The 16,761-nt window shown below is 45.9% G+C and overlaps 1 protein-coding gene across 1 annotated transcript in view; it reads left to right on the forward strand.

The window, feature by feature from the left end:
- The first annotated feature begins 7,305 nt into the window (after positions 1-7,305).
- MEGF10 (multiple EGF like domains 10) overlaps positions 7,306-16,761 on the forward strand; it is an 85,077-nt gene continuing 75,621 nt past the window's right edge. The window contains exon 1 of the mRNA XM_083883776.1: positions 7,306-7,367. The gene's annotated coding sequence lies outside the window, so the exon portion shown is untranslated. The remainder of the gene's footprint in view (positions 7,368-16,761) is intronic.

The raw sequence follows: 16,761 nt of genomic DNA on the forward strand, positions 1-16,761 counted from the left end.
AGTGGCTCTGAACAGAACACACAGGCATCACAATGAATCAGGGAAAACTGGGAGGGGGACTCCTGGATCCTGCCCAATCACCTGAAGCCTTCCCTGGAACCTTCCAGACGCAGGGAGAAGCCCCAGAATGATGGACAGGGCCAGGGGATTATATAACAGATGATTGACTACAGGTGCAGGGAGAAACCAAAGGGGAGAAAACAGGAGGGGGCAACATGGAACATACCACTGAACAATAAAACTTTACACAACAGAGACCAAGCAACTTGAACTGATCATTCAACTGCGTCCATGCACCACGACATCTCCCCCTTTTGTTTTTATTGAATGATGGATTAAAATGAAGTAAATTGCATTTGGAGGGCTAAATACTCAGATTCTGGGTGTAAGTCCCCAAACTACTGCTGATTTGTTGGCCTTTCTTCGAAAAGCATTGGCCATTGTCCTTGGTGTTCTGGTAGGAAGTCCTCTGGGTCATCTTCCTCTTCTGGAGGGAGGTCTTTTTGTAGCCCTATCTCCTCTGGGGCTGATGGCACAGCAAGGTGGTTGATGCTTGGGGAGGTGGTAGCGTTAGCTATGAGTCTAGATCAGTCTCTTGATCAGTCCAAATGCAATAGCAATTATAAGGATAATGAATAAAATTAACAGTCCAGTTTCAACTGCTGACCCCACCCAGCCAGTGAGCCCCCAGTCTCCAAAAAGCTGGTCAAACTACTCCTTCGTTTCTCTTTTGATGGTCTCTGATCTTGGTAATGGATTGGCGCACGTCCTCAGTCCCTGATGAAAGGTTGAAACATCACAGGCCCTCAAACTCCTTGCATGCGTGTTGATGTAACAGTAACAGATGGTCTATTGCCACCCAATTTTCAAGAGTAGCCTGCCTAGTAATCTCCTCGTCTCAAAGGAGGTCTGATAAGAGGTTGGAGGTTAAATTGGCTTGTTTGGCTACTCAGCACTCCAATTGGCCGAGTTCCCCCATGCTTTTGGCCACTGAAACCCAGGACAGAAAAACAGTGATGGCTCTGGCCCTCAACCTGGACCAGTGGATGATGTCCAATTCACAGTCCAGGTCGAGGCTTGCCAGGTCTCTTTCTTGGACTACTGCAGGCTTAGAGGAATTTCTTACAATCTAATCCATAATTTGTGTTTTGTCACATGCCAGCAGCCCCAACTTACCAATTGTACATGGGCCTCCGGTGAGCCTAGACAGGATGCCTGGAAACGCTTGGTCGCCACAAATCAAAAACATGCCTTTGGGGAGGGGAAGAGCTTTAAAATTAAGGGTGGAGGCCATCTTCATGTGGGCGATGCTGCTGCACCACATTCCGGCAATATAAACATCTTTAATTTCGTACACTGGGGAGAAAGATTTTTACTGGCCTCTGGACGGAGGGAAAATAAACTAGATACAAAAGGGGGCTGGGGAGGAACCAAGAAGTTCCAGCTCCTGTAGCTCTTCAGTTGCCTGATTGAGGGTGGCAACTCAGTCGTGCCAGAGGACCCAGGGGGTTAAAGACTGGCAAGATGATTTTCCTTTCCAACCCCGTCTCAATAAAGGCTCGGGTGGATCGAAGAAGGGAAGGGAGGTAGGCTTTAGGGGAGTGAAACGAGTGGGCAATGTGACCGGGCGCTTTATCATTGTAGTGGTTTTTCAGTTTGAGAAGAGTGGGGGGAAGCTCTTCCTCCTTAAAAGGGATCCCTACCAGACAAGACAACATTGGGTTTTGGGCGGAGGCCTGGGACAGGCAAATGTGGTCCTGACCCATGGCCTGTGCGAGGGTTCGCCTCACGTTTGCCTTGGGCTGAGGAACGATCCAAGGACTGGTTAAGTGGAAGAGACTGATGAGGACTGCGGCTCGAAGGAGTAGAGACACAGCAGGGGCTCTCATTGCGCTCAATACCATGGCTGGGGGATCTGCAAACTTAAAAGAAAAATAAATTTAATCAGGAAAGAGCCACTTGGGGATCGGAAAGAGGGGAAGGAACCTCTCACTTCCAGGACTGGTCTCCTTTTTCCTTCTCCTCCATGACGCAACTGTTACCTGAGGTGTTTTGCCCCCAGAAGCCTTGTGGACGTAGGGCCTCACTCACTTGGATGGGATCCACTGAAGTGTGGCGGGCGTGGAGAGGCAGGCATACCTGCGCCCCCAGGTGACTAAACTGTGAGGTCCCTCTGTCCTTAAGGTCTCTGGATCCCTGACGAGGACCTGCGGCTTCTCACAGCTGGCTGCTCAGCCAGCTGTTTGTTGGTCCCGAAGTGCCTAACAACTGGGGGGTTGAGAGACTTGAAAGAACAATGTAAGAATTTCATTGTGAACAGGGCCCTAGCAAATCTTACAAAAGGTGGTTCTGATTTTAGAATTTGTTGCTGCTGGCTTAGGACTCTTTTTAGATTTTGATGAGTCCACTCCACAATCGCTTGACCCGTTGGAGAGTGGGGGATGCTGGTTTTGTGCTCGACTCCTCAGTGCTGAACCCAAAACGAGCCTCAGGAGCACAACGAAAAAGGAACACCCAAATACAGAAGAGCTGCCCGTTCCAATCTAGCTGTGGACACAGCAAATGGAGGTGGAGGACCTCAAGGCAGAGGAAGGATGTGGTGGTGCATTCTTGTTCCTATCAGTTTTGTGTTTGTATTCATGACTTACTCTATGTGAAATGGTTCGTTCCATGTACTCCCTGTGTTCCTCCCTGTCGCTGACTGCCCAGGGCCGTGGTGGGGGGGTCTTCTGGGTGCTGCGACCTTCCCAGTGAGTCGCTCTAAGGGGGATGGCCTCAACCCCAGTGGCACAGGCACTCCAGCAGAGTGATCAGCTCTTCTGTGATGGTTGCTGAAGCAAACGAGCCTGACAGCTCTTTCCCAGGCTCTTGCTTGTTGCAGTGCCTCTTCATGTCGCTCGCCTCAGCCAGCCCGGACACCGCGGCAACACTGGGGCTCTTGATGCTCGGAGCAGGGTTGCAGCGAAGGCACAGAATAAGCGAGAGATGGGACTCTCTTGATGGTTAACCAAACTGGGTTTATTGCAGGGAACCTGCTCCCAGGGTGGTGCCTCAGGAGAGACCCCAAACCACTGGGTGCAGCAACTTATAAAGGGGGGTGGATCTCAGGGCAGGGTAGAACATGGAACCAATAGGAACAAACTACGGAGTGGCTCAGAGAGTGACAATCATGAGAAACAACGAATAGGGCAGAACTGGGAGGGGGACCCCCGGATCCTGACCAATCACCTGAAGCCTCTCGTGGAACTTTCCAGGCATTGGGTGAGGCCCCAGAATGACTGGCAGGACCAGAAGGTTACATAACATATGACTGACACATAATGGATAGGAGGAGAAACTAACATGAAGTAAGAGGAGGAGGGTACAAAGAACAAACTATTTGAAATCTAACTTACTGGAAAGATCGCCAAACAACCTGAACTTGTCTCAACCCTCCACACTTGCTGCCTTAGCACCGTCTCCTAAGCCGGACTCTTTCCAGACAGCACAGGAGAGAACACAGGAGTCAGGATCATCTCTAGGACCCTTCTTTATTTGGGAACCAACAACTCTGGAAGACCCTGAAGCTCCTGAAAGCCAGGGTTTTATGGACAACAAAGGGGGTGGGGTTTATCAAAACAACCAATAGGGAAGCAGACTGAAAAGTTAAGCAATTGAGGGAAGGATCTAAAAAGGACCAATCAAGGGAGAGAACTTGGACCAATTAAAGTGGAGAACTAAGGGGTATCACAACAACCAATCAAAGGTAGGGTTATTTGCCTATCAAAAGTGGCTCAGGTAGGTTGGTAACTAGACTGCTTGCCCTGAGGAACAGGGGGTTGGCTGCCTGCACCAAGGGCTGGATGCCTTCCACGGAAATGCTGGGAGTGCTGCTCCTTCTGCGTTGCCCTCAGGGGTCTCCACACCTCCCCACTTAGTTTTACCCGCTACAGTTATCTATCATGTGTTATATAACCCCCTGATCCTATCCATCACTCCAGGGACTCTCCCTGAGTCTGGAAGATTCTAGGGAGAGCATCAAGTGATTGGGCAGGATCCAGGCTTCCCCCTCCCACTTCTCACTGTATGGTTGTTGTGGTTGTCTATTGTGTTGTGAGCCACACCCCTGTTATACCTCATTAGTCCCTGGCTGAACCCTCCTCTGTGTTCCATCCCCCTTTAAAAGTTCCTGTACTGGAGCAATCCCGTCTTTCCTGAGGCAAGCGCTCCAAGGTGAGGACTCCCATGTCTGAAATGCCAATAAACTCGTTGTGGTTGCACCACTTTGAGAGTCCCTCCTTTCTTCTTCCTGCCATCACCACACTTTGCTCCTGACCAACCAAGACCCCCTGTATTGCTGTGATGCTGGGGCTGGCCGAGCTTGGGAATACAGGGACCGCTGCAGGAGGAACCCTAAAATGGGCTGGTGGGGGGGGCAAACCAACACCTCTGACTGCCATACAAACAAATGTAGTTCAACTAAATCCTTAAAGGCTCATAAAACACCATGGGTATAAAAGGCAGAGCAGTCATTTCGTGGATGAGCCTCTGGCTGTTGGTCACCCTTCCAGCACTGTCCTTTTTGCTTTGTGGATTTTTTTTTAGTTCTCAATAAAACTTTTGTAACTCCTTTTCGCTTGGGGTCTGGGTCATTTATAAGAGTATGTCATTATTGTTCCTAACACAGGATGCAAGTCCATCAGAAATGAACACTGTTGAGGATTTGAGAAAGAAACTCCATCAGCTTGAGAAAAAAAAAAAAGGAATAAACCAATCAATGCAATCAAGATATAAGTGTGGAAAATAAATTTCCAGAGTTGATCAACAGCTAACATAAAGTTCCAACATGTTAAAAGTTGTCTGTTTCATAGCTGCCTGTTAAATACTTGATGAATGTTTCATAATCATGTAAGTTAGTTATTTCCTAGTTAAAATTGTTCCTAGTTATGTAAACCCCCTTACCGTCAGGTATTGCCCCCGCTGCTCCCCTCTCATCCATAATGGTGAACCACCCGAGACAAGGAGGATTAGGCAATCTAATAAGCAAAATATGAACTCCCATAAGGCCTACTGAAGGCAGAGTTACCCAACAGGACCCATAAAACAAGCCACTCTACATATGAAGACAAAAACCAACACCTTCAATCAGGTAAAGTATGGGACAGCACCAAACCTTGAGATGGAACCTTCCACCTTTGTCACCCTAACCAGAATAGCACACGGGTGACATGGAGACCACGACCATAAATGCAGTAAGTGTCTTCCTGGAGACTCCTGTGAGGCGAGAAGACCCAGATCCGCCGGACAATGGAACTGATCTCCTCCTCCTCTACGTCATTTTGGGAGCAGCAGAGTGTGCGTGCACCCTACGGGCCCCTTCGCCCAGGCTGTTTCTTTCATTAAAGCTGAAATCACTAAAAGCTAGTCTCCTAGCCTTTTGTAACACAAGGACTTTGTTTGTTTTATTTTACCCTTAAAATAAATGTGATATGTTTAAATGCCATCTGTTTCCTTGAAATAATCCTCTCATCATCAGTTGACTCCGAATCACAGCCACTGGTTGGAAAATAACGAAGAAATAGCACTGTGCAGACCTTTTATGCCTGTCCACTAACAACTTTTAGTGTCACTGCTAATACTTCAAGATGTGTAAGGAAATAACATTCCATTCCCTTTTAGGCCTACATTCACACTATGGTTGCACCAAATCTTTGGTGCAACTCAAAAATCTTTTTGAGTTTTTCTTATGTACATCCAGGTGCATCTCCAGGTGCATCTCTGTTTCTGCTACGTCTGCATCTCAACTACAACTCTGCCCATCCAGGGGCTCAGCAAGGACACATCCCCTTCCACCTGCAGGTGACAGACAAGCTCTGGCACCTGGCTTGAGAAAAGCTCCTCAACACTGTGAGAAATCTCAGAGATTCCCAGCCATTTTACATTATCAGGGGACCCACAATCAGCTTCAGGTCATTTTCCTCAACATCCCCGTGTCCCTACAAATCCCTGCAAATGCAGGACTTCAGTGCCAACACCCCACAGCCTTCCCAAACCCTTGCAGTCGCTGTGGCCACTTGGTGTCCCCACATGTCTATGGTGTGGCTGCCATGATCTCCCTCGGTACCTCATCCACTTCCTCTGCCTCGGCCAAGTTCCTGCGCTCAGCTGGATGCTCAGCCCATTGCTGCACACCCTGGCACTGGGCAGGAGCAGCCATCTAGCACCTCACCCCCAGCACCAGCCATGGATATTCCCAGCTCCCCTCAGGCACCATGTCAGCTCCCGCCATAAGTGCTGAGCTCCCATGGCGGGTCCCCCCTGTGAGCCCGCCCGAGGCTCACTCAAGGGCCATCTCTGACTCCCACCCGCGCCTCCGCTGCCTCTGTCCGGCGCCGGTCCGCTCCGGGGCAAAACCCAGCCCAGCCCAGCCCGAACGGGGCCGGGGAGCGGCACCAGCGCCCTCCCGGAGCCCGGACACCCACAGATGGTGTGGGGGCACTGGGAATCCCCACAGCCCGGGCTGGGGAATGCCCCTGGCGGCCAGGAAAGTCCCGCAGTGCCCGGGGACAGACCCCTCAGCCCCCCTGTACCCCCTGGGCATGGGGGGAAAGCTGTGTGGGGTGGCAAGGCCGGGTTTTGGTTGGGAGGGGGGTACAGATGTGGCTTTTCTAAGGAAGTGCTGGAGCGTTCCCGCCTGTCCCCAGAGCCAAAGGCGCCGGCCCCGGGACGGGCCCGCCACAGGCAAAGGCCGACCCAACCATTGACCGAGTTATCGCCTCTGCGATGGCGTGTTCAAATACGAATAAACAAAAAAAAAAAAACAAAAAAAACCAGCTAAACTTCTTGCGGAGTAACTATCTTAAATATACTAGAATATATTTAAGTACAGAAGTCACGATGCCCTTCCTTTCTGCAGCCGCTCTGGAGAGGAGCAGCTGACGTTTATTTTTCTGTGAATTCACGTCTCCTGAGGGGGCTGAGGGCCAGCCCCTCCTGGCGGGATCGCAGCATTCCGTCGTTTGAAAACACGATTCCACCCCTCGATCACCTGCTAGGTAGGTACCTAACTTTCACTGTGCCGAATAAAAATGATCTCTGAGGTCTCTATTTTGTAGCTCGCACTTTGCCGGCCAGTGAGTGATCCCGGGACTGGGAAAACACACCGCGCACACCGCAGCGCGCCCCGAGGGGACTGGCGCGGGGAGGGCGGGTAATGGTTAAACACGTCCCCGGGTCTGGCCGGGGGCGGGCCGGGGCAGGCGGAGGAGGGGCCGATCCCGCCGGCCCCACCGCTCGTTCCGCCCCCCGCTCAAGTCCCGGCGGCTCCCGGCGGCTCCCGGCGGCGGCTCCCGGCGGCCGGTCTGACGGGGAGGGCGCCCGCGGGACAGGTAGGCACCCATGGGACCCCGATCCCGTCCCGTCCCGTCCCGTCCCGCAGTGCCGGGTGCGGCAGCCCCGGGGAGGAGGCGGGGGTGGGACGGCATCGCTCCCGGAGCGGGGTTTGCCCCCGGCAGAAGCATCCATCCAGGGAGCGGGTGGGATGCGGGGACCTCCGCCTTGGCAGAGAGAGCGTTCGGGCGTGTTTTTCCCGGGATGGCGGGGCGGAATGCGGGAGCGCTCCTGCAGTCCCGAGCCCAGACCACCCAGACGAGTCAGGTTCTCCTCACTTTTTTTTTTTTTTTTTTTTTTTTTTTTTTTTTTTTTTTTTTTTTTTTTTTTTTCCCCTTCTCTAAGTGCGTGTTTTTAAAGGTTATCCTTCATTTTCACGGAAGGCTTTTGGCACTCCTGAGCGGAGATTGGAGCGAGTGCCCGCACTGGAATAGAGGGATGCTTGTGTGTGGATGTAAATTAGCGTGACCCGCACGTGAAAATGCACATCTGTTTAATACCTTGATTTCGTTCCAGCATATGTCCCCCAGCAGAAGCTGTCTAGAGGAATTCTCAGTTGTGTGGTATCCCGCACAGATTTTCTTTTGGCGACAGTAATAGTAGCGTAAACATTTCCTATTTTGTCTTTCAGCCAAGGAGTAGGTTCAATCTGGAAATGTAGGCACAAATCAATTTGGAAAAACACGCAGCTGCTTTTCCTCGAATGAGCTGGGAATGGAGAGTTTTTGGTAGTCTTATTAATTACTTAAATGTTGCTGCCAGTCATGAGTATGAAATGCAGTCAAAGCGAACATGCATTTCCTAGAATCACATACAGCTCTGAAGTTTTTCCAAAGTACCAACTTCTTGCTAGAGAGTGAGTGTAAAACCTCGCTTGAAATGTTGTCATGGGTATTAGAAGATGCTTTATAGGTTATTTTATCAAGTTGGTAACTGAGCTTTTACAGCAGTGGTTTAGAAAGCTGATTAACATTGTGACTCCATATAGGAAAAATGTTTTTATCCAGCATGTTGAAGAACAAAGGGAAAAAAACTGAAAAGACAAGGCTGGAGAGTAGCATTTGTTTCCCAGCAGATAAGCTGCTGAAAACTCTTAGATTCTTTGATTGAACAGCATGTCTGATGTGAGACTGAAACTGAAAGCTGGCTTCAGTTGCCTTGTCAACATCCCTAAATGGTATTTGTGCCGAATAGCACAATACTTGGAGGAAAGCATATGTAATGAGGTATGTGTGTTCTTCTTGAAAGAAGGGAGGGGGGGTTCTGAGCTGGAGTCAGAATTTAGGAAGATACTAGGCTGGGTGGCCAAATAACTGTCTTGCTTGCTAGTTACTGGCCCTGCAAATGAAATAGTATCGGAATGTCTAGTTTGATTTCCCATCTCAAATCAGAAAGACCATCTGGACAGGTATGCTCCTGATTTTTAATACGCTGGACAAACTGTAATTAATTTAGCACCAAGTTTCTACTTGTTTGCCTATATAACTCACACACCTGCACAGAATCAATTTATGTCACCTTTGTCATAAACTTTATTTAATTTTTCTTGCACAGCCAACCATGTAGGTTGTTGTACAATCCCATAGGAGATGAATCAGTGGCATCATATTAGTGTTGACTGTTAATATGGTATGGAGGTGCCATGGCTTTGTGCTTGGTTCCTTAGTGTGTGGTTGTAAGTCTGGAGTGTCACAAGTCTCGGACAGAAAATAGCAGTTCATGGGACTGACTATGAAATTTGTGGTTTTGCTCACTGATTATAGTCCATATCTGGCAAAAAAGTTCTAAAGTGCAGGCAGTTCAGTAGCCTGTGTGAAGTCAGCTGGCTGTGTCTGCTTCATCTCCCTGGAAATAGAGTTCCCCTTTTCTGGTGTATCAGGTGGTAAAATGGTCCAGAGGTGGCACAGTTCTCCAGGGGCAGGGCTGTGCATGCCAGGTTTGGGTCCCCACAGACTGAAACTCTGCTACCCTTGAGTCAGGGGGGAGATGCCTTAAACCCTGAATATAAATTTCACCATTTAGAGGTCTATGTAAAACTCTGATAGCTAATGGCATTATTTTCAGTGTGGCTGGTGGAGTGGAGTGGGCACCTGGAGGACCTGTCCAGGGGTTACAGAGTTAAATGAGCTGTTTTGAGGTGAGCAGAAGGGTTTAACCAAGGGAACCATACTTCGATGACTTGCATAACCATGTTTTCCACAATCATCTGTTCAGCTGTATGGGCACACACACCCCCCTAAGGAACCAAGTGCAGTTAACAAAAGCAATTAACTCATCTATGCAAAGAATACAGGAACTGTGCATTAACATACTTAAGTCTGATTAACATCTAGTAGAGTTTGGAGTGGGCTTTTGACTGCAGCTGGTAAGGATCCCTTGAATTTATATTCAGATTATTTGGCAGGAGTTTTGCATGGTTTTCGTACATTGCTTTTTCTTTTCTAGGCATTTTCACTTCTTGTTAGGGAAAGGAAGTAGCTTTTGAGGAAGGTAAAAGCCAGATTCTTTGTGTACGTGCCACAGACACAAGTTTAGTTCTAGTCTAACCAAAGATACATTGGTTTTAAAAACCCAAAAATATGTAAGTAGTACTGTAAGACGGATGTGATCCCATTTTTAAAAAAAATATTTTAATGGAACACTGTGTGGATGAGTAGTGTTTCTTTAGGTATGGACAGGAATGGGGTAGTGAAATGACAGTCAAAGTTATTACATTCTTACTCCTGTTAAGTGGTGTCTTCCTTGATGAATGATGCCAATGGAATCAGATTTCAGTATGTAGTAGTTATGTTACTGACTCGCTGCCAGGAATTGGATCCTGATTTTTAATATTAACAGATTAGTTTGTCAGTAATTAGTACTGACTTCATATGCTCCAGTTAGCATAGCATAAACGTAGATATAACTGCAGTATTTTTTTCATGTGTGAGAAGAATCTGTGTCTTGGTATTCCAAATGTTGTTGGTTTTATTTTTTTTACTTGTGAAAAGAGTATATATCATCTAAAGCCATCTGTTAGAAAACTAGGAGAAATATTCTGAGGCAGGATTTGCTTTACTGGAATAGCTTTATTGATTGTGTCAGCATTCATGTTAATTAACCCATTCAAACTGTCTGGTCTTTAATTGATGCTTTGCGTGTGTAAGGATTTGTGGTTCATGCCTTTGGATGTACATGTTAGATTTATATTAAAATGTGGACAGCCATGTCTTCCAGTTTTTATCAGTGTTTTGTATCTGATTGTCAGAGAAATTAGCCCATAGTCAGCAGTGGAGATACTAATTCTGAGCTCTTTTGATAGGTGAGACAATGAAAACATACAGCAGAAAAATAATTTTGACATTGACTTGCTGTAGGACTTCAGGAAAGAAATTTAATAATTTTTCTGTTGCTGTAGAAAAACACTCTCCTCAGCCTACCAGATCTTTTTTTTTTTTGAACATGCAGAGGTGGGTGTGCAAAATTATTTTTTCAAAGAAATTTAAAGACTTCATATTAGTGTGTCACTTTAGAATTACGATCACCAGCACGAAGAGCTGCAGCTTGTATGGCTCTAGTGTCCACCACTGCAGCCACAGGAGATGGATAACAGCACAAGAACAATAGCAAAAAGTGATTCTGCCTTTTGTAATCTAAACCTTGAGACAAAAGGCAAGAGGAAATGAGGAGAGACAGTGAAATAATAAAGACACATGTGAAGCTAAAGTCATGTTACTTTTCATCAAAAGTCAACAGAAATTCATACGTTTATAGGGATTAATAACACCTCTTTTTCAGATGAGAGTCTTCAGATAGGAGAGAGTGAAGAACTGTTTCTCTGTAATACCAGTATATTGCCAATGATGGCTGGAACCAAGGGCTTGCCAAACAAAGGGTCAACATCTTGTACAGTACTGGAAATGCTGGGCATGGGAAGAGATCATGAAAGGCAAGGGGCATCTCAGAGAAATCATGACCTTAGGATGGTGCAGAAGGTGAATTTGTCAGGCTGGACAAGAGGAGACCAGCAGGGGTTTGTGGTCTGGGTAGAATTGTCCAGGCAATAGTCAGGGTGGCCCTGACCCATGGTGGTGGTGTTTCTGCAGGGCAGTGCTCATCTGGAAGGGTCTGCTCAAATCAGCAGTAGAGGGTGTAGAGAAGGAGGAAGGCTGGCTCAGGCTGCTTAATAAAGAAAAATGATCCAGAGGAGGGTAATGTGTGTTTAGGGCACTTGTACATGTATGAGCAGTACCAGGGTGGAACACCAAACCAGGGCTCAGAAGAAGTTACATTACTTTGATAACATAATCAAATTATTTGATGGACTGTAAAGGAAAGAAAAATGAGCCGGACAGAAGATGTATGTGAGCTAGTAGTTTGTTACTTCATGTACAACCCCATTTCTTTCATGAAGCCACTGCTTCCTAAAGTTTTCTGCACATCACAGGCATGATGTCATGAATTCTTCCCACGCAGTGCCCATTTCATTCAGGGGTAGGTCCTGTAAGTCCTCTTCAGAGGCAGTAGTGCTGTATTTCAGGAGTTGCTGTACAAGACATAAATTTCCATTACAAAGTTATTCAAGAGACAGTATGGGCAGGAGGATGTTGTTCTTACCACGGTTTGGTCTCAGCCCTGTGAGAATACTTTTTATTAATGAAAGCAGAGACATCCGCACAGGATTTTAATGAGTTCAGCATGTTTAAAGCAACTTGTAAAGTTTCTCCTATATGGAAGTCTTGTCTATCTATTTTTCAGAATTTTGTTTGGCAGGGGAAGGGTCGGGTGTTCTTGGTGAATTTGAAGGATTTATAGAGCAAGTAGTAAAATAATATTGTCACCTGGCAAGTTACTTGTCTTTGTCCTGCGGAAATGTTTTGATTTTATCTATGACACGTTTTGCTGAAGTACAGAAGAAAAATATTCAAGGTGGAGATAACTTTGACTTGGTAATTTTTTTTTCCCATCCTCCACTGTTATTTAGAGCACAATTCTCTGCTGTCATAGGGCTTAGGAAAAGTGATTTTAAGTGATTTAAATAAATGATGGCTGTGTTATGTTACCTCCCCTGCTCTTCATGTGGCCCATAGAGAAGCTTCATAATCGGTTGATTTGGACGAGAGCTTTTGAATCCTGACTTTTTAAAGTTTCAGCATTGCCGGGCTGATTAACTAAAGAGCAGCAAAAGAGTTTCGATGGCATGGCTCTGCCAAAAGGAGCCCCCAAAGTGAGTGTTTTGTGTGAAAGCATGCCTTGCAGTTTGAGCCCAGAGTGACAATGATGGTAACACAATGCTGCTCATGTGACAGTAAGACAAAGAGCCCATTATGCACGGCTGACTGGCATCAGATCCTCCAAAAGCCAATAGTCAGACCAAGCTTGATCACCCTGAGAATGTGAACACACTGGAAGCACTTGCATGTTAGGAAAAAAAAAAAGAAAAAAGGAAAAAAAGGAAAAAGATGTGTGTTTGTGTGTGTGTGCATGCCAAGGTCTGGTTAAGTTTTAAGTACAGAATGACATAATTGATTTGTTTATGTTTTTTTGGAAGCTGCCGTCAGAAATCAGCAGAAAACATGTAACATAACATTGAGACCAGACATTGTGCGAATAAGATGGAGTATGCCAACAGGCCAAGTGGATCTTCCACTTTCTTAGCTTCTTTGCTCAACTGCTTCCTTCTGTGTGCTTTTGAGCATGTGTAGCTGAGTTTTCGTTTCCTCTAAAATGTTTACAAAATTTTGGACTACACTGGTCTGTCAGTATTATACATGTCATGATTATGGAACTTAAGCACAAATACTGGCTGCGTGTGTTTGTGGGAAGCATCTGTTATAAACCCTCTTGAAAGGGTTCAAGAGCACTTGATACATGAAGAAATGTCCCTGACAAGTTGTGAGCTGTGGCAGTCTTGGTCCCAAAGCCAGCAGGGCTGGAAATCTACAGAGTAAATAGGATACAGCAGCTGGAGTGGTGAGCTCTTCAATTAGAAGAGCATTTGTTTAAAAACAACTGGTTTACCTTTGCAGCCTTGAGGGCTGAGTTGACTTCTCCAGCAATGGAAGGTGGCACCTGATGATGGCCAGAGTTACTGGTGATCACACCCTGGAAGGAGGATTGGCCTTATTCTCCAACTACTGCTACATGTCAGTTCTCCTTTTTACTGTCTTCCTATGATAAGAATAAAATAAAAAAAATTCACAATCTGCACAGGCTGCCTGAATTTTTGCCTATTATGAAAACCCTCTGGTCTCCTTCCCTCCCAGCTCCTTCTTCCTGGTTAGATGGTGAAAGTATGAAAGCAGAATGATGATTCGAATCTTTTTTAACAGAGCTGTTTGTGGGCTCCTCCGGATCTGGGGGAGCCCCCTCGGGATGGAGCGCTGGACAGGATATTTACCAGCAGCACTGTCGGCTCCCCTGTTAAACCCGTGGCTCTGTTTGCTCCGTAATGGAGCTTTCCTGCCTTTTTAATCCACGCCACATGCGGGTGACCCGAGCAAACCCTGTGGCAAGACAGAAGCCCTGTTGTGTGTTTGTAGAGCAGTTGCTCGGAAGCTGATGTACAGCTGTGGCTGGGCTTGTTTGGAAGTGAAGAGTAACTTGATCTTTTAATCTTTTTTTTTTTTTCCTTAGTCTTCTTCCCCCGCCCCCCCAGACTGATATTGCAGATAACAACTGTTTCTGAAGGGTACCTGCCAGTGAGATTGAAATGCGTATTTTAAATTGAGGGGTGGAGTTCATGAAGATTTTATCAGTCTGCAAAGAGCGTAATTTCTGTTCGTTTGTTTTTGTTTGGGTTTTTTTTTAATTAATTAATTTTAGCAAGTTTTATTTCTTTTAAAATAAAAGGTTTAACTGTACAGAGGCTGAGGGTCCTGTTTTCTCACTTGCATTGAGTAAACCAGGAGTGACTCAAATGAGATCACTGAACTTCCAGAGTAGCTGCAGTGAAGTTCATGATGCCAGACTCATTGTTCATGCATTTTAGGATTTGTGACGACACACACATCTGTGTCATCCAGATATACCAAAGCTGCCTCCACCAAAGCCAGAAAAACTGGCCTCTTTTAATAATTAAATTTTCTTTTAGACAAAAGTGGAATTGCCAACACTGTGATGAATTCTGCTGAGAGTGCATATGGTGCTCTTTGTGCTTTAGGAATGGTTTGGATTAAAGGCATTACACATTGCAGATTCTGCTGTGCAGGTACACCACAGGCCTCCATCACTTTAAAAGAGAAGATGGTTCTGAAGAAAAAAAATCACTACTTCCTGGGAACTTGTTTAAAATCTAAACCCACAAAGGACTGCATTTTTAGTTATTGAATAAGAAGATTAGGTGACTAGTTGTTGAAAGAGTAAAGTAAAAACATTGCAAGAGAGATGCTTCCTTATTTTAAGTATCCCCACTGCTTGTAAGTAAAATTTTCCATCTCCATAACCCATTTCAGAGAGCTGTGAGACTTAATCTCATCTCTGGAGCAATATTGTTCTCCTGCAACTTTAAGGTACTTTTTAGATATGCTCCATTCTTTCTTGCTGAACATTAGTTCATGCCAATTTGCATCATGTATGAATAATGACAGCCAGGATATGCGTTCATGGTAAGTGAACCTCAAAGGATGCAGTGGTTTGGGGTTCTGGTTTGCACCACTAATATGCAGGAGAATATTTTTTTGGGCTTTTGCAGATTGCCAACCTTTCTTGTGCATATTTTGACAGCGGATCAACTTCAGAGAAGAGAGTTTTGTTTGGCTTGTTGCTGAAGTAGTGCCGGGATGCAGGGAGGAAATGCCCTTTCTCATCCAGCAGTGAGACAAGTTGTGAGGAAAGCCTGAGGTTGCTGCTGCCTCTTGCTGTGCAAGGAGGTTTTGGAATTAAGTCCATTGCAATCACTTCAAAAATGTCTAGTGCCACTGAGTAACATTTCTGGAGCCTGCCTTCTAGATACACACTTCAAACTTAATCTTCTTCTCTTGTGGGAGTCTCTCAATAGACTTATGAAAATTACCCTGCATGGCTTATCTCCAGGGAAATAGCAAAACTTTAGTGCGCTGATGTTTTCTCTTCGGCATATGCGTGTGTTTTTCTTCGTTGCTGTTTTCAACAAGACCACTGGTGGGGAAAAAAAACAAGTGAAAAAGCAGACTGACGAGAGGACATTATTTGCCTCTTCAGAGGTGACCCAAATCTGTAAAAAAAATTCTCTCAGTTGTGACATTGTGTGTGGTGGTTCCTTTGCAAATGTTTAGGACCCAGAAGTCTGTATTTCATGATTTGCTACACCCAGTTAGTACCATAAGCATGATGCTCATGTCATTGTCATCATGGCAGAATATCAAACTGGAGGCATGGGTCCTGTGGGTGGGTTGAAAATGGAGACTAGCAGATCCAAATTCTGTTTTCAGCTCTGCTGTTGACTTGTTTTGTGAAACAAGATGAAACACTTAGACAGGCTGGAGCCAAATACTTTCCATGTGTTGCCATGTGTTTCCACAGTGCGGTTATTAAGTGTAGCCTCAAGAACAAAAGGCCCTGCAGTGTTAGAAGAAGTGTCATAGGTCTTGTAGGGAGTTATCTCAATTAAAATACTGTATGTGAGATTATTACATAATATGTGTCTAAAATATATGTGCTTGAGTGCTATTTTTTGCTTTGTATTCACTAGCTTGAGGGGAAACAGATACTTGCAAAAGAGATCTCAAAGTAGAGAGCTGTGTGGAAACTTCCTTGATCCCCTTGTAGCATGGAGCAGCCTTGAACTCCTGAGAGCACAACAAAAACCTTTGAACAGTGACAGAGAGCATCTGCCCTGGCTCGTCTCACCCATTGGGACAGACTCCTTCCAAAAAACAGTCACTTGCTCTCCTGGAGGGGGAGAATTAGTGTGTCCCAATCTGCCCTCCAGAGAGAAGAAAGATTTTTGCATGGATTACTTGAGTGGGCAGCTGACAGATTGGGTCAGGCCAAATGTCCATCGCTTGCCCAGCCCGTGGTGGGCAGCTTTACTTCAGCTTCCAGCACACAAGCATCCTTCTGCCTTTTAGGAGTGGATGCAATAGGTATTGGTGCAGTTTTTATTGCTCTTCCACACAGACTTTTAGGTTTCTTTGCACTCTCTGGAGCAGCAGAGAAAATTAGTAAGGAAGGTCTGATAATCCCTTGCTCCTTACTGGATGGAGTGGATGAAAACTAGTTTTCTGCAGTACTGCAGCTGGCCTGTCTGTCTTCATACTTACAATAGCAACATACATTTCTGTGCTCTTGGTAGAAAGCCTGTGTGAAATCAGAAAAAAAGGAGTTAGTTGATGGAGAAAATGTCATTTTGCTATGTCAGTAGATGCTAAGAGTGGGTTCTAGAGCCAAAAGGAAAAATCAGCTGGTCATAAAACCAGTTGCTGGCCAGCTCAA

This window comes from Zosterops lateralis (assembly GCF_965231275.1).
Source record: "Zosterops lateralis genome assembly, chromosome: Z".
Lineage (NCBI taxonomy): Eukaryota > Metazoa > Chordata > Aves > Passeriformes > Zosteropidae > Zosterops > Zosterops lateralis.